Source organism: Helianthus annuus, chromosome 13 (genome assembly GCF_002127325.2).
Source record: "Helianthus annuus cultivar XRQ/B chromosome 13, HanXRQr2.0-SUNRISE, whole genome shotgun sequence".
NCBI lineage: Eukaryota > Viridiplantae > Streptophyta > Magnoliopsida > Asterales > Asteraceae > Helianthus > Helianthus annuus.
In genome coordinates this window covers 116,846,656-116,865,646 of record NC_035445.2, presented here as the reverse complement: position 1 = coordinate 116,865,646, position 18,991 = coordinate 116,846,656, and the positions used below count along the sequence as shown (strand labels likewise).

The window sequence follows — 18,991 nt, the reverse complement described above, 5'->3', positions numbered from 1 at the left end:
GTTTACCTTTGTGCCAAAGTGAATCGTCTTTCAAGACGATGACAGTTGTAGTCTATGACTCCCTGTCCAAAGATGAAGAACTATATTCAATTCTTAAAGCCCCTGATCTAATAAGATTGCGGCTTATAAATTAATGTCCTTGTGACAAACCAACAAGTTATATTTTTAAGTCATTCATGACAAGCCAATGTGCTATAAATTGTCGTTCGTGACAAGTTAACATACTAAATGTTAACATTCCTGATGACAAGCCTTTTGTGCCAGATATTTTTATAAAATCCTTGTGACGAGGCCAATTGTGCCATATCTAATTGTCCTTTGCGACTAGGCCTTCGCACCATATGATTATTTATGTCCTTCATGACTAGGCTCTATGCCATATTATTTATGTCCCTAGTGACGGGCCTCTGTGCCATGTATATTAGAAGTCCTTTAAGGCTAGCCTTCGAGCTATTCATAATTGTCCTTATGACAAAGACAGTTGTGACATTGTGATCTCCTGTCAAACAGGTAATGGACTCGGTCCAAACCTTAAATGTCGTTGATGGTTCTCTTGTGACCTAGGCAAAAACGATATTTGATATTCTTCTAAATAACATTCATTAGGAATGTTCGGAACATAATAGCCTATACGGTTTATTGATGCCGTGGCTAATCTATGTCAGGTCGTCAGGATGATGACTAACAATTGTATAATTTGGTGGTTAGTACCAAGCTTTGAGTATGGCAAACTCGGATGAGGTAGACAACAGTCGCGATACTAATGATGCGACGAAAGCTAATGATGCTACAAACATAAACCTCAATATTAATGGAGTTAATCTCCAAGCTGTGATTGGCGCAGCTGTAGGAAAGGCCATGGAAAAGGTCATGAAACAGTTCAAAGAGCCGAGTGCTACTCGCTCTAAATCCCATTCAAAACCACATTCAATTGCTCATGAAAAGAGCTTTGTTCACACTTCAAATGTGAAGGATGAACCAAAGGAGGAGGATAACTCCCAGAAATATAAGAAAAAGAGCAAGTACGGGCTTAATAAGAACCAACAAAAGTTCAGTAAGAAGCCTGTAAGTAAGAACTGCTATAAAAGACACTAGGGACAGTGTCGAATAGAACAAAGACCAAAGCAATGTGGCATTTGCAAAGGAATTGGTCATCAGTCCCAAGAATGTAGGGACATAAACAATGCAGCCTGTTATGGCTGTGGTGAGAAAGGCCACATCAGAACAAGATGCCATAAAGCTGCCAAAGAAGGTGCAGCTAAGCCTGGAGAGGCTAAGAAGGGAAATGCATGAACTACATGATGAATGCCAGAGGCAGTACATATTAATAATATCATCGGGTACTTTCCTTATCATTTATTAATGATAACTTCTGTTAAGTTTCCTGTTTTTATTACATGCAATAATAAGTCTTTCATAGACCATAAGCTTAGCAATCTTTTGATGATACTCATAAGAACTCCAGATACTAAGTAAGGTAGAACCTACCAATGAAACTATAGAAACCATTTCTTCTATTTTCGTCAATGATCCTTCTGTAAAATCTAAGAGTACTGATGTGCGTTAGGTGTAATATGTTTTAGGTATATATTTTAAGCCCTTTTTACACTTTTTTTTGCCAAGTTTTAAATTTATAAAACACGATATTCACTAACACTAAACACACATATGGGCAAGTGCACCCATCGTGGACGTAGTATAGTGTTGGTAAGATACCGAGGTCGTCCAAGGACACAAGAGCTTTTAGTACCGTTTATCCTCAACATCTAATCAAATCAAAATGTTAGAAAAAGATTTTTAAACTAAGAAAACAAAACTAACTAAAATGCTGAAAAATAAAATAAAAATAAAAACAGATAGACAAGATGTATCACTTGGATCCGACTCGTGTGTTAGTGTAACCTTTGATTATTTTCGCACTTTTGCACTTGTTTAAGAGATTATCTTAGTTATTGTAGTACGCCCCTCTTTTGAAGGCGACGTTACCCTCAACCCAGTAGTTTGAGTCAGCAAGGATACAATCCTAAAGGGTCGGATTATTGAAAGATAATTAATTAAGTTATTAATGCATAATGTGGTAGGCCTCTCTTTTGAAGGCGACGTTACCCTCAGCTAAGTAGTCTGAGTCAGCAGGGATACAGTCCTAAGTAGCTGGGTTAAAGTTTTAATAGTAGTTTAACTTATGAGGGGATCAAAGAGTTTGGACCCCCGCCATCCAATACCTTTGGGTATTAAAGGAGGTCCTACTAAATTTGACCTAGGTCCTTTGCAGGATCTATACACTGAACAATGTCAAGACTCTTACCAAACCATTCCCTTAACCCCCGACCAGGTAGCCAACATACCTCCATATAGACCATGGAGATATGAATGGTGAAAATCTTTTATTTTATATAGACAGTAAAATAATGCCAAGACACCACGGACAAACGATAAGGAAGAATCACCTTCAACATAAGAAACTAGTAATTAAAGTCATTAATACAAAACCAATTAAAAAGTGCAAAAGATTAAAAATAAAAAGTATTACACTAAACACTTGTCTTCACCAAGTGATGTAAGAGACTTAGGCAAACATGGCCTTTGATTGTCAAGAACTCTTACGATCAATCTTGGATCCCGAGACGACTCACACACTCTATGATGGATAATGGATGATGGTGGTGGATGATGGTGTTATGGTGGTGGTGGGTGGTGGGTGAAGTGTGAGAGAGGTGGTGTGCCAAGGGTTGAGTTGCAAGAGCTCCAAACACTCCTATTTATAGGCTGAACAGAAGCTCGGGCACGGCCCCGTGTCCGCTGGGCACGGCCCCGTGTCCATCCGCGTCTCTCTCTTCATTAATTGCAATTTGCAATTACAATAAATGCGCCTGCAGGAAGTTGACCACGCCCCCGTGTCCGCTGGGCACGGCCCCGTGGTGGGCAGTAGAAGCTTCTATGGGTTTGTCTTTTCTGCTGCTACTTGGGCACGGCCCCGTGCTCGCTGAGCACGGGGCGTGTTCAGTCTTCTGTTTTCTCAGTTTTGCTTGGGAAGATGCTGTCGGGGGGTTGGGCATTCCACTTTCATTCCTTTTCTTGTATTTATGTTAGATTTTGCTGTCTTTTTGCTGTCTTTTATTAATTTGAGCTCATTTAATCCTGAAAATACAAAAGGAAGACAAAAGCACACTTTTTCCAACATTAGTACTAAAAAAGGGTTAGTTTTATTCCACAATTGATATAATTTATATGTGGCATTTTGTGCATATCAAATACCCCCACACTTGAATTTTTGCTTGTCCTCAAGCAAAACTCTTTATAATGTGGCTTTATTCACTCCCAAATGGAATGGGTATAAGAGAAGGTTTTTGGGCTTGTCATAGAGTGTTGGGATTTCCAAGATTCTTTATTTAGGTTTTATCTTTATTTATTTACAATCCTATTCGTCATGATTTATTAAAAACGTTTCTTAAGATAAATTACTTATTAGGGCATAACATACCTTTTTAAAATTTCATTTATATACAAGTTCACATACCTCACGGGGGATCACTCAACACTTGGCCAAAGGTGTATTTTTAGTGAATCACTCGAGAGCGGCATGGAACTTACTCCTACCATAAGCTTGCCAAGAAATCAATCCTCCTCCTTTTTAACTATATACCTTTGTAAATATCAAGAGGACTTTTTGGGTGAAGGGTTAGGCTTGGGCTAAAGGTGGGTGGTTGGGTTAGTGGTTAGTAAAAAGTGCGAAAGGCGTAACAAACGTGGGTTTGGAAGACTTTTATTTTTCATATTTTTATTTTATTTTGATGAACTATTCAAACAAAGTTACTTTTGATAAACTTGTTTGTTTGTTTGGTTTCATCAAAATATATAAAATATATAAAAAAATTTTCAACAAGTCATAAGAAAACCGAACATCGTTACTAAAAGAAAAGGGTTAAAAATAAAAAGGTTTAGGTGGGTAAAAAGGGTAATTGTTTTGGGTTAAGAAATGAAAAGGTTTAGGCTCAAAGGGGTTAACTAGGGGGATTTTGGGTAGGTGGTAAAAAAAATTGAAAAATAATGGTGTAGAATGAAAAAGGGTTAGTCCTAATGCCTCCATCATTTACTTACTCGGGTTTAAGTTGGTAAGGACCGGGAATGTATTGTTGTGGCAAGTTCTAGAGTCGTACGAACCAAGCGGCTAATCACACAAGAAACGAAAAATGAGCATTTAGTGTAAAGATATATATTTGTATGCTCGTTAAAGGCTCAAAACTCACTTTTGTGGGAAAAGGGTTTTTATGTGATCAAGTATATATAATCAGATTTTAACTAAGTTTGTCATGCCTTTTCATAATTTTCTTATGTTGGTTCTTTTTATCACAACGCTATCGGTTGTAAACTTATAAAAATATAACCTTGTTAAGACTTGAATTCCCAACTTAAACTTAGACAAGTAAAAAATTGAAAATTTTTGGAAAAAAATTGGGGTGATTAGCGGTTCCAATAGAGTTTTGTGTAAGGCTTGTTATTAGGACTTGCAAAATTCAAGGTTTTAGCATCCACCCCACACTTAAATTACACATTGTCCTCAATGTGTCCCAAAAATAAGTTTTTAGGTTGATTGAATGCGTAAAATGGTGTTAAAAGCAAAATTTTATGTTACTGGCAGCCTGGACACGGCCCCGTGGGGACCGGGCACGGCCCCGTGTTCAGGTGCCAACGACAAAAATTAAAGAAAAGGAACAAAAGCCTGGGCACGGGGGCGTGTTCAGCGAACACGGCCCGTGTCCAGTTACCTGAACTAGGCGATTTTCTGCAGAATGTGCAGCACGGGGCCGTGTTTGGCGAACACGGCCCGTGCTGAGCTTACTGTAATGAAGAAATCATTGTCGGATTGCCCTGTTTTTGTGCATGGGGCGATGTTTCTCATTTCCCTTGTTATCCTTCACCATCCCGAGTGCGTTTTATTTCCGCAAATTAAAATTAAACTAAAAGATTAAACTAAACTAAGGATAGTTCCGCGGAATGCCTCCGTGGTGCGCCACGTTTATAAGGGTCCTTGGCTAGACCCAAAGTGAGGTTATATGTTTTCCGAGCCAGATGCTTTGCATCCCATGTTGCACCGCCGGAGAGCATCATCCAAACTCGAATCAATAACCTTCATGTAATTGACCGGATCATCGTCCTCTACTCTCTTCCCAACTCCAAACTTCACTTCCTGATCCCCATACTTCAAAGTGAGTGTTCCGTCATTCATATCTACCACCGCTTGTGCGGTAGCTAGAAATGGTATTCCTAGTATGAGGGGGCTTCGGTGTCTTCTTCCATATCTAGTATGACAAAGTCGGCCGGGTAGACGAAATTGTCAATTTGACCAATAGATTTTCAGCGAAACCTTGTGGGTATTTGATGGATCTATCGGCAAGCTGTATACTCATCTTGGTAGGGATCGTTTTTCCTAAGCCGAGTCGTTTGAACATTGATGCGGGCATGAGGTTAATGCTAGCCCCAAGGTCGGCTAGTGCATTTCGAATGGGGGAGTCCCCAATCGAGCAAGGAATTGTGAAGCTTCCGGGATCAATCTTCTTTTGGGGGAGTTTGTTGACTACGAGGGCGGAGCATTCTTCGCCTAGGTTAACTAATTGCAATGATTCAATTTTCCTTTTATGAGTGAGGAAGTCCCTCATGAATTTCAAGTATTTAGGCATTTGAGTTAGGACATCGATGAAAGGAATATTGACATACAATTGTTTTAGTAGACTTTCGAATTTTGCGAATTGCTCATTGGTCTTTTGACGAATTAACCTACCGGGGTACAGAACCGGAGATGCCTTGGTGGGCTCTTGTAGTGGAGGAGAAACCTTCTCTTGTTGGGGCGGTGTTGCGATCTCCTCAGTTGGTAGTGGACTTTCCGCGGGACCCACGGTACGGTTTCGTAATGTTATGAGATGAACTTGTGCTTTTAGGTTTGTTTCGGTATTACTTGGTAACGCGCCTTGTGGTCTCTCGGAGAAATTTTGAGCTAGTTGACTTATTTGTTTTTCGATGTTTTGTATACTAGCTTGTTGATTTCTGAAATTCGATTCTAACTCTAGAGACCGATCCGAGTTTTTCTTTTCAGTGTCGGAGATGAGGCGGGATATAGTATCTTCAAGCCTTTCTCGTCCATCTTGTTGTTGAGGGAAATTTTGTGACTCATTTCTTGGTTGTTGAAAGTTTGTTCGTTGATTTAGGCTTTGTTGGTTACTACTATTGCCGGGTTCTCTCCAACCAAGGTTAGGGTGGTTATGCCATCCTTGGTTGTAGGTGCCCGTTGGAGGACCCGACGGCCTATGTCTATTATCAATGTAGTTTACCGATTCTGGTTGATCATTTGTTTCTTTCATACAACTCCAATTTTCATGTGGCCCACCACACCCTTCACAAGCCATAATCGAGACCGTTTTTGTCATATCTAACTTTTTAATTTTAGAATAAAGGGCCTCGATTTGGGCTTGTAAAGAAGTGCTTTCATCAACCTTATGGGCGCCCGGGGCAATAGATTTATTGCCTTAGGAGTGTGCCATTGAAAATTGGTTTGAGCAATTTCCTCGATTTGATTATATATTTCATGCGGACGGCGATTACCTAAAAGTCCCCCGGAGCTAGAGTCAAGTGTTTGTCTTGTGTGTGGCAACAACCCATTGTAGAAAGTGGATACTTGTTGCCATACCGCAAGACCGTGATGAGGACACTTTCTTAGTAGCTCCTTGAACCTTTCCCAAGTTTCATATAAGGATTCCCCATCCTCTTGTGAATATGTATTAATTTCAGTCATTAATTTAGCCGTTTTAGCAGGAGGGAAATACTTATATAGAAACTTTTGGGCTAGTTCATCCCAGGAGTTTACCGAGCCAACTGGGAGGGCGTTGAGCCAAGCCTTAGCTCGGTCTTTTAGTGAGATGGAAACATTCGAAGGCGGATGGCGTCGTTTGATGCTCCATTGATCCTAAAGGTATCACATATTTCTAAGAAATTAGTAATATGTAGATGGGGATCCTCGTCCGCGAGCCCATGAAAGGTTGCGGAGTTTTGAAGCATTTCTATCAAATGTGGCTGAAGTTCGAAGTTGTTGGCTTCGACATTCGGTGCATTGATAGCGGTGCCGAGATTACCTGCGATTGGTCGTAGGTAATCCATGAGGGTACGTTGGTCCGCCATTGGAAGTGGGTCCCCCGAAACCTTCTCTTGGTTTTTAGCTTTAAGTCTTTTTCTGAGAAAGCGTTCGGGTTCTTCTAGAGGTTCTTTTATGTCTTTATTAGAACTGGAGCTCATACACTACGTAGAAGGTTCAGAGGTGGTGTCTGGTTCCAAGTCCTGCAACAAAAACAGAAAAGAATGTTGGTCAGAAAGTTCACCACGGCCCCGTGCTCAGTGAACACGGCCCGTGGTCGGAGTTACAGTAATTGTTTTCTGGATCCCTATTACTGGAAAGTTGACACGGCCCCATGTTGCACCGACACGGCCCCGTGCTCAGCCCTCTGTAACTCGGAAAATAAAGAACTGCCAGTAACACTGCTGGGCACGGCCCGTGTCCGACCAGGCATGGCCCGTGCTGAGCCCTGCAGAAGCGGAAAAGTAAGAAAATCCTAAAAAAAAGAAAATATAAAAAAATGATTAGGCCGTTGATTTCTAACTTTCTTAAAATACTTGTGTCCCCGGCAACGGCGCCAAAAACTTGATGTGCGTTAGGTGTAATATGTTTTAGGTATATATTTTAAGCCCTTTTTACACTTTTTTTTTGCCAAGTTTTAAATTTATAAAACACGATATTCACTAACACTAAACACACATATGGGCAAGTGCACCCATCATGGACGTAGTATAGTGTTGGTAAGATACCGAAGTCATCCAAGAACACAAGAGCTTTTAGTACCGGTTTATCCTCAACGTCTAATCAAATCAAAATGTTAGAAAAAAGATTTTTAAACTAAGAAAATAAAACTAACTAAAATGCTGAAAAATAAAATAAAAATAAAAACAGATAGACAAGATGAATCACTTGGATCCGACTCGTGTGTTAGTGTAACCTTTGATTATTTTCGCACTTTTGCACTTGTTTAAGAGATTATCTTAGTTATTGTAGTACGCCCCTCTTTTGAAGGCGACGTTACCCTCAACCCAGTAGTTTGAGTCAGCAAGGATACAATCCTAAAGGGTCGGATTATTGAAAGATAATTAATTAAGTTATTAATGCATAATGTGGTAGGCCTCTCTTTTGAAGGCGACGTTACCCTCAGCTAAGTAGTCTGAGTCAGCAGGGATACAGTCCTAAGTAGTTGGGTTAAAGTTTTAATAGTAGTTTAACTTATGAGGGGATCAAAGAGTTTGGACCCCCGCCATCCAATACCTTTGGGTATTGAAGGAGGTCCTACTAAATTTGACCCAGGTCATTTGCATGATCTATACACTGAACAATGGCAAGACTCTTACCAAACCATTCCCTTATCCCCCGACTAGGTAGCCAATATACCTCCATATAGACCGTGGAGATATGAATGGTGAAAATCTTTTATTTTATATAGACAGTAAAATAATGCCAAGACACCACGGACAAACGATAAGGAAGAATCACCTTCAACATAAGAAACTAGTAATTAAAGTCATTAATACAAAACCAATTAAAAAGTGCAAAAGATTAAAAATAAAAAGTATTACACTAAACACTTGTCTTCACCAAGTGATGTAAGAGACTTAGGCAAACATGGCCTTTGATTGTCAAGAACTCTTACGATCAATCTTGGATCCCGAGACGACTCACACACTCTATGATGGATAATGGATGATGGTGGTGGATGATGGTGGTGGGTGGTGGGTGAAGTGTGAGAGAGGTGGTGTGCCAAGGGATGAGTTGCAAGAGCTCCAAACACTCCTATTTATAGGCTGAACAGAAGCTCGGGCACGGCCCCGTGTCCGCTGGGCACGGCCCCGTGTCCATCCACGTCTCTCTCTTCATTAATTGCAATTCGCAATTACGATAAATGCGCCTGCAGGAAGTTGACCACGCCCCCGTGTCCGCTGGGCACGGCCCCGTGGTGGGCAGTAGAAGCTTCTATGGGTTTGTCTTTTCTGCTGCTACTTGGGCACGGCCCCGTGCTCACTGAGCACGGGGCTTGTTCAGTCTTCTGTTTTCTCAGTTTTGCTTGGGAAGATGCTGTCGGGGGGTCGGGCATTCCACTTTCGTTCCTTTTCTTGTATTTATGTTAGATTTTGCTGTCTTTTTGCTTCTTTGTTAATTTGAGCTCATTTAATCCTGAAAATACAAAAGGAAGACAAAAGCACACTTTTTCCAACATTAGTACTAAAAAGGGTTAGTTTTATGCCACAATTGATATAATTTATATGTTGCATTTTGTGCATATCAAGTACTCTTTCTTCGAATAGAGTACGACAATATACGTTATTTTAATTATTTTCTCATTGATTTCTCTTAACTGCGAGTGCCAACTATGATTGATAAAAGCACCATATGAGGATTGGCGTATCCCAATGTGTTCCATAGATTGCGTCCACGCCTAATCAGTATGGAAGTTTAATGCATGGAACCACTAAGATATTCTAATGGTTATATTGTACTAAAGTCAGCTAGTGGTATTCAAAGAAGATATCCATTATAAAAATGCCTAAGTAGGCGTCTCTGCTTAAGACATCCATGCACTCATAAAACAGATGTGTCATTTGCATGGCACAAGTGATGAACAACCCTGTTTACCTCCTGAGAGGCAAAGCGGAGTTAGGATTGACATCCTATTAAGGGCTGTATCTGTTACAGAAGCTCTATATCGGTTAGCACCAACGGAAATGGAAGAACTGAGTGCCAATCAGAAGGGTTATAGAGAAAGGCTTGCATAGCCTAGCTCATCATCTTAGGAGCTCCGATTATTGTTGATAAAGGAAAGCACGATGCAATAAGCTTGTGCATTGATTACTGCAACCTAACTAGGAAACGATTAAGAATCGTTATTAGCTGCCCAGGATCGTCGATTTGTTCGACTAACCATGAGGGTAGTTAATTCCTTAAGATTGATTTGGGAAGTAGTTGGAATGACTATCTCACCCTAATTAAGTTCTCCTTTAACCAATAGCATTATATAAGCATCAAGGCTGCTCTATTAGAGACCTTGTATGGTAGAAAGTGTCAACGCCCGTTTGTTGGGCAGGAGTTGGAAAAATCCAATTATTAGAATCTGAGATTGTCCTTAAAAGGACGAATATGATAATATGAATCCGTAATCGTCTAAAAGTTGTCAGTAATTAGCAGAAGAGCAATGCGAACAAGAGGCGCAAATCTCTTAAAGTCCCAAGTAGGGAACAAGACTCTATTAAAAAATTACCAACATGGAAGGGTACGATACGTTTCAGTATAAAGGGCAAGTCGAGCCCTGGATGTTTAGGACCATTCGAAATCATCGAATGTGTCGGCAGTATAGCTTATAAGCTAAAATTGCCTGAGGAGCTTTGCAAAATTCACGCCCGTTTGTTGGGCAGGAGTTGGAAAAATCCAATTATTAGAATCTGAGATTGTCCTAAAAAGGACGAATATAATAATATGAATCCGTAATCGTCTGAAAGCTGTCAATAATTAGCAGATTAGCAATGCGAACAAGAGGCGCAAATCTCTTAAAGTCCCAAGTAGGGAACAAGACACTATTAAAAAAATACCAACATGGAAGGGTACGATACGTTTCAGTATAAAGGGCAAGTCGAGCCCTGGATGTTTAGGACCATTCGAAATCATCGAATGTGTCGGCAGTATAGCTTATAAGCTAAAATTGCCTGAGGAGCTTAGTAAAATTCACAATATGTTCCACATCTGTAATTTAAAGAAATGTCTAGCTGATAAACCGCTAGCAATGTCTCATAAAGACGTACAGATTGATGAAAGCCTGAGGTTTATTGAAGGATCTATATCGATCAAGGATCGACAGGTTAAAAAGCTCCGAAGGAATCATGTACCTATTGTATAGGTCAATTGGGATGCCCGTAGAGGCCCCTGATATACTGTGGAAGTTAAGTGCATTACACGACAAAAAGTACTTCCATCTTTTTTAGCAAACCTCGAGGTCGAGATTTCTTTTAAGGGGGTGAGGATGTAACACCTCGTAAAATCGTGTCCAACAATGTATTGACACGTGTAATAAACCCTAAGAAAGTCAAACGTGGACTATGAGTGACTAATTTCGTCAAAAATCGAAAACCTTGAATATAGAAGGATTGAAAGTGTCAACATGCCTAAACTAGTTGATGTGCGTGTAGTGTAATAGATTTTTAATGTATATTTTAAGCCCTTTTACACTTTTTAGCCAAGTTTTAAATTTATAAAACACGATATTTACTAACATTAAACACACATATGGGCAAGTGCACCCATCGTGGACGTAGTATAGTGTTGGTAAGATACCGAGGTCGTCCAAGGACACAAGAGCTTTTAGTACCGGTTTATCCTCAACATCTAATCAAATCAAAAGTTAGAAAAAGGTTTTTAAACTAGAAAAATAAAACTAACTAGAATGCTGAAAAACAAAATAAAAGTAAAAACAGATAGACAAGATGAATCACTTGGATCCGACTCGTGTGTAGTCTAACCTTTCATTATTTCTGCACTTTTGCACTTTTTAAGAGATTATCTTAGTTATTGTAGTAGGCCCCTCTTTTTAAGTTGACGTTACCCTCAACCCAGTAGTTTGAGTCAGCAAGGATACAATCCTAAAGGGTCGGATTATTGAAAGATAATTAATTAAGTTATTAATGCATAATGTGGTAGGCCCCTCTTTTGAAGGTGACGTTACCCTCAGCTAAGTAGTCTGAGTCAGCAGGGATACAGTCCTAAGTAGCCGGGTTAAAGTTTTAAGAGTAGCTTACTTATGAGGGGATCAAAGAGTTTGGACCCCCGCCATCCAATACCGGTGGGTGTTGAAGGAGGTCCTACTAAATTTGACCCAGGTCCTTTGCAGGATCTATACAATGAACAATGGCAAGACTCTTACCAAACCATTCCCTTAACCCCCGACCAGGTAGCCAACATATCTCCATATAGACCGTGGAGATATGAATGGTGAAAATCTTTTATTTTATATAGACAGTAAAATAATGCCAAGACACCACGGACAAACGATAAGGAAGAATCATCTTCAACATAAGAAACTAGTTGTTAAAGTCATTAATACATAACCAAATAAAAAGTGCAAAAAGATTAAAAATAAAAAGTATTACACTAAGCATTTGTCTTCACCAAGTGATGTAAGAGACTTAGGCAAACATGGCCTTTGATTGTCAAGAACTCTTACGATCAATCTTGGATCCCGAGATAACTCACACACTCTATGATGGATGATGGATGATGGCGGGGGATGATGGTGTTGTGATGGTGGTGGGTGGTGGGTGAAGTGTGAGAGAGGTGGTGTGCCAAGGGATGGTTTGCAAATGAGCCAAGCACCCCTATTTATAGCCTGAACAGCAGCTTGGGCACGGCCCCGTGTCCATTGGGCACGGCCCCGTATCCATTGGGCACGGCCCCGTGTCCATCCTCCTTATCTTTCTTCATTAATTGCAGTTTTTCTGCATTAGTTGACCACGCCCCCGTGTCCGCTGAGCACGACCGTGTGTGCAGAAGCGTATCTGTACTATCAAGATTTCCCTGGATTTTGTGAATCTTAGAGTTGACCACGGCCCCGTGTCTAGTGGGCACGCCCCCGTGGTGGGCGATAGAAGCTTCTACAACTTTGTCTTTTCTGCTGACACTTGGGGACGCCCCCGTGCTCATCGAGCACGGGGCGTGTTCAGCCTTCTGTTCTCTTGTTTTGCTTGGGAAGATGTTGTCGGGGAGGTCGGGGAGGTCGGGCATGCCACGTTTGTTCCTTTTTTTGTATTTATGTTAGATTTAGCTGCCTTTTTGCTTCTTTTGTTCATTTGAGCTCATTTAATCCTGAAAATACAAAAGGAAGACAAAAACACACTTTTTCCAACATTATTACTAAAAAAAGGGTTAGTTTTATGCCATAATTGATGTAATTTATATGTTGCATTTTGTGCACATCAAATACCCCCACACTTGAATCTTTGCTTGTCCTCAAGCAAAACTCTTTATAATGTGGCTTTACACTCCCAAATGGAATGGGTAGAAGAGAAGGTGTTTTGGGCTTGTCATAGAGTGTCGGGATTTCCAAGATTCTTTATTAAGTTTTATTTTTATTTATTTACAATCCTATTCATCATGATTTATTTAAAACATTTCATAAGATAAATTACTTATAAGGGCATAACATGCCTTTTTAAAATTCCATTTATATACAAGTTCACATACCTCACGGGGGATCACTCAACACTCGGCCGAAGATATATTTTTAGTGAATCACTCGAGAGCGGCATGGAACTTACTCCTACCATAAGTTTGCCAAGCAATCAATCCTCCTCCTTTTTAACTATACACCTCTGTAAATATCAAGAGGACTTTTGGGGTGAAGGGTTAGGCTTGGGCTAAAGGTGGGTGGTTGGGTTAGTGGTTAGAAAAAAAGGGCGAAAGGCATAAAAAGCATCGGTTTTTTGGAAGACTTTTTATTTTTCATAACTTCTTATTTTGATGAAGCATTTCTTTCAAACAAAGTTATTTTTTTGATAAACTTGTTTGTTTATTTCTTTGGGCTTCATCATCATAATTTTTTTTTCATAAGCAAGTCATAAGAAAACCGAGCCTTGTTACTAAAATAAAGGGTTTAAAATGAAAAAGGGTTTTGGTGGGTAAAGAGTGTTTGTTTTGGGTTAAGAAATGAAAATGTTTAGGCTCAAATGGGTTAACTAGGGGGATTTTGGGTAGGTGGTAAAAAAAAAAGAAAAATAATGGTGTAGAAATAAAAAGGGTTAGTCCTAATGCCTCCATCATTTACTTACTCGGGTTTAAGTTGGTAAGGACCGGGAACGTATTGTCGTGGCAAGTTCTATGGTCGTAAGAACCAAGCGGCTATTCACATAAGAAACGAAAAATGAGCAATTAGTTTAAAGATATGTATTTGTATGCTCAATAATTGCTCAAAACTCACTTTTTGTGGGAATGGGTTTTTATATGATCAAGTATATTTAATCAAATTTTAACTAAACTTGTCATGCCGTTTCATAATTTTCTTATGTTGGTTCTTTTTATCACGACGCTATCGTTTGTAAATTTGTAAAAATATAACATTTTTTTAGAACTTGAAATTCCCAAATTAAACCTAGACAAGTAAAAAAAATGAAAAATTTTTGAAAAAATTTGGGGTGATTAGCGGTTCCAATAGAGTTTTGTGTAAGACTTGTTAATTAGGACTTGCAAGATTCAAGGTTTTAGCATCCCCCCCCCCACACTTAAATTACACATTGTCCTCAATGTGTCCCAAAAATAAGTTTTTAGGTTGATTGAATGTGTAAAAAGGTGTGAAAAAGCAAAATTTATGTTACTGGGCGTCTGGACACGGCCCCGTGGTGTCCGGGCACGGCCCCGTGTTCAGATTGCCAGTAACAGAAATTGTTAAAAAGAAACAGAAGCCTGGACACGGGGGCGTGTTCAGCGAGCACGCCCTGTGTCCAGTTACCTGAACTGGGCATTTTCTGCAGATTGTGTAGCACGGGGCCGTGTTGGGCGGGCACAGCCCGTACTGAACTTGCTGTAATGAAGAAAATTTTGTCAGATGGCTCTGTTTTTGTGCATGGGGTGCTGGTTCAAGTTTCCCTTGTATCCTTCATCATCCTGAGTGTGTTTTATTCCTGAAAATTAAAACTAAACTAGAAAACATAAAAATTAATCTAAACTAAGGATAGTTCCGCGGAATGCCTCCGTGGTGCGCCACGTTTATAAGGGACCTTGGCTAGACCCAAAGCCTGGTCATATGTTACCCAAGTAGGATGTTTTGCATCCCATGCTACACCGTCGGAGAGCATCATCCAAACTTGAGTCGATGACCTTCACGTAGTTGACCGGGTCTTCGTCTTCTACTCTTTTTCCAACTCCAAACTTCATTTCCTCGTCCCCAATCCGCAATGTTAATGTTCCGTTGTTCATATCTACCACTGCTTGGGACATAGCTAGGAATGGCCTCCCTAGGATGAGTGGTACTTCAGCATCTTCCTCCATATCTAGTATGACAAAGTCGGCCGGAAAGACATATTCGCCTACTTTGACCAATAGATTTTCAGCGACACCTTGTGGATATTTGACGGATCTATCGACGAGTTGTATGCTTATTTTTGTAGGGCTTGTTTTCCCTAAGCCGATTCGGTTGAACATTGAAGAGGGCATAAGGTTGATGCTTGCCACGAGATCGGCTAGCGCATTACGAATGGGGGATTCCCCAATCGAGCAAGGAATTGTGAAGCTTCCGGGGTCAAGCTTCTTTTGCGGGAGTTTGTTGAGTAGTAAGGCGGAGCATTCTTCGCCTAAATTAACTAATTGCAATGATTCAATTTTCCTTTTATGAGTGAGGAAGTCCCTCATGAATTTTGAATATTTAGGCATTTGAATTAGGACTTCGATAAATGGAATATTAACATGCAATTGTTTTAGTAAATTTTTGAACTTTGCTAATTGCTCATCGGTCTTTTAACGAATTAACCGACCGGGGTATGGAACCGGAGGAGTCTTAGTAGGCTCTTGAATTGGTGGAGAAGCCTTCTCTTGTTAGGGCGGAGTTGTGGTTTGGCTTCTTTCAGTTGGTGGTAATGGAGCCTCTTCGAAACCCACGGTACGGTTTCTCAATGTTATGAGATGAACTTGCGCTTTTGGGTTGGTTTCGGTATTACTTGGTAACGCGCCTTGTGGTCTCTCGGAGAAATTCTGAGCTATTTGATTTAATTGCTTTTCAATGTTTTGTATACTAGCTTGTTGATTTCTAAAATTCGATTCCAATTGTTGAAATCTATCCTAGTTTTTCTTTTCGGTGTCGGAGATGAGGCGAGATACAGTATCTTCAAGCCTTTCTCTTCCACCTTGTTGTTGAGAGAAATTTTGTGACTCGACTCTTGGTTGTTGAAAGTTTGTTCTTTGGTTTAGATTTTGTTGGTTACTACTGTTGCCGGGTTCTCTCCAACCAAGGTTAGGGTGGTTACGCCATCCTTGGTTGTAGGTACTCGTTGGAGGACCCGACGGCCTAGGTCTATTATCAATGTAGTTTACCGTTTCTATTTGATCATCTACTTCTTTCATACAACTCCAATTTTCATGTGGCTCACCACACCCTTCACAAGCCATGATCGAGGCTGTCTTTGCCATTTCTAGCTTTTTGATTTTTGAAGAAAGGGCCTCGATTTGGGCTTGTAAAGAAGTGCTTTCATCAACCTTATGGGTGCCCGGGGCAATAGATTTATTGCCTCGGGGAGTGTGCCACTGAAAATTGGTTTGAGCAATTTCTTCAATTTGATTATATATTTCATTTGGGTGACGATTACCTAAGAGTCCCCCGGAGCTAGAGTCAAGTGTTTGTCTTGTGTGTGGCAACAACCCATTGTAGAAAGTGGATACTTGTTGCCATACCGCAAGACCGTGATGAGGACACTTTCTTAGTAGCTCCTTGAACCTTTCCTAAGTTTCATATAAGGATTCCCCATCCTCTTGTGAATATGTATTAATTTCAGTCATTAATTTAGCCGTTTTAGCAGGAGGGAAATACTTATATAGAAACTTTTGGGCTAGTTCATCCCAGGTGTTTACCGAGCCAACTGGGAGGGCGTTGAGCCAAGCCTTAGCTCGGTCTTTTAGTGAGATGGAAACATTCGAAGGCGGATGGCGTCGTTTGATGCTCCATTGATCCTAAAGGTATCACATATTTCTAAGAAATTAGTAATATGTAGATGAGGATCCTTGTCCGCAAGCCCATGGAAGGTTGCGGAGTTTTGAAGCATTTGTATCAAATGTGGCCGAAGTTCGAAGTTGTTGGCTTCGACATTCGGTGCATTGATAGCGACGCCGAGATTATCTACGGTGGGTCGTAGGTAATCCATGAGGGTACGTTGGTCCGCCATTGGAAGTGGGTCCCCGAAACTTTCTCTTGGTTTTTAGCTTTAAATCTCTTTCGTAGAAAGCGTTCGGGTTCGTCTAGGGGTTCTTTTTGTCTCTACTAGAACTGGAGCTCATACACTACGTGGAAAATGAAAATTTGGCGCCTGAGTTCCAAGTCCTGCAATAAAAACAAAGAAGAACGTTGGTCAGAAGCTTCACCACGGCCTCGTGCTCAGATGAACACGGCCCGTGGTTGGAAATACAGTGATTGTTTTCCGGATCCGTGTTACTGGGGAGTTCGACACGGCCCCATGTTGCACCGACACGGCCCCGTGCTCAACTCTCTGTAACTCGGAAAATAAAAACTGCCAGTAACAATGCTGGGCACGGCCCGTGTCCGACCAGGCACGGCCCGTGCTGAGCTTTGCAGAAATTGAAAAGCTAATAAAATCCTAAAAAAAACAGAAAAATTAGAAAAAAAAACGATTAGGCCGTTGATTCCTAACTTTCTTAAAATCCTTGTGTCCCTGGCAGCGGCGCCAAAAACTTTATGTGCGTGTAGTGTAATAGATTTTTAATGTATATTTTAAGCCCTTTTACACTTTTTAGACAAGTTTTAAATTTATAAAACACGATATTTACTAACAGTAAACACACATATGGGCAAGTGCACCCATCGTTGACGTAGTATAGTGTTGGTAAGATACCGAGGTCGTCCAATGACACAAAAGCTTTTAGTACCGGTTTATCCTCAACGTCTAATCAAATCAAAAGTTAGAAAAAGGTTTTTAAACTAGAAAAATAAAACTAACTAAAATGCTGAAAAATAAAATAAAAGTAAAAAAAGATAGACAAGATGAATCACTTGGATCCGACTCGTGTGTAGTGTAACCTTTGATTATTTCCGCACTTTTGCACTTTTTAAGAGATTATCTTAGTTATTGTAGTAGGCCCCTCCTTTGAAGGGGACGTTACCCTCAACCCAGTAGTTTGAGTCAGCAAGGATACAATCCTAAAGGGTCGGATTATTGAAAGATAATTAATTAAGTTATTAATGCATAATGTGGTAGGCCCCTCTTTTGAAGGTGACGTTACCCTTGGCTAAGTAGTCTGAGTCAGCAGGGATACAGTCCTAAGTAGCCGGGTTAAAGTTTTAATAGTAGCTTACTTATGAGGGGATCAAAGAGTTTGGACCCCCGCCATCCAATACCGGTGGGTATTGAAGGAGGTCCTACTAAATTTGACCCAAGTCCTTTGCAGGATCTATACACTGAACAATGGCAAGACTCTTACCAAACCGTTCCCTTAACCCCCGACCAGGTAGCCAACATATCTCCATATAGACCGTGGAGATACGAATGGTGAAAATCTTTTATTTTATATAGACAGTAAAATAATGCCAAGACACCACGGACAAACGATAAGGAAGAATCACCTTCAACATAAGAAACTAGTTCTTAAAGTCATTAATACATAACCAAATAAAAAGTGCGAAAAGATTAAAAATAAAAAATATTACACTAAACACTTGTCTTCACCAAGTGATGTAAGAGACTTAGGCAAACATGGCCTTTGATTATCAAGAACTCTTACGATCAATCTTGGATCCCGAGATGACTCACACACTCTATGATGGATGATGGTGGTGGATGATGGTGTTGTGATGGTGGTGGGTGGTGGGTGAAGTGTGAGAGAGGTGGTGTGCCAAGGGATGGTTTGCAAATGAGCCAAGCACCCCTATTTATAGCCTGAACAGCAACTCGGGCACGGCCCCATCTCCATTGGGCACGACTCCGTGTCCATACTCCTTCTCTTTCTTCATTAATTGCAGTTTGTCTGCATTAGTTGACCACGCCCCCGTGTTCGCTGAGCACGACCCCGTGTGCAGAAGCGTATCTGTACTATCAAGATTTCCCTAGATTCTGCGAATCTTAGAGTTGACCACGACCCCGTGTCCAGTGGTGGGCGATAGAAGCTTCTACAACTTTGTCTTTTCTGCTGACACTTGGGCAAGCCCCC

The 18,991-nt window shown here is 40.5% G+C and overlaps 2 non-coding genes across 2 annotated transcripts; both read left to right on the top strand.

Moving 5' to 3' along the window:
• Positions 1-6,686: 6,686 nt before the first annotated feature.
• LOC118485988 lies at positions 6,687-6,793 on the top strand. The gene has a single exon (XR_004877845.1). It is a non-coding gene; the product is annotated as a small nucleolar RNA R71 (small nucleolar RNA).
• A 9,718-nt stretch (positions 6,794-16,511) lies between these two features.
• Positions 16,512-16,618, top strand: LOC118486027. The gene has a single exon (XR_004877884.1). It is a non-coding gene; the product is annotated as a small nucleolar RNA R71 (small nucleolar RNA).
• The last annotated feature ends 2,373 nt before the right edge of the window (positions 16,619-18,991 follow it).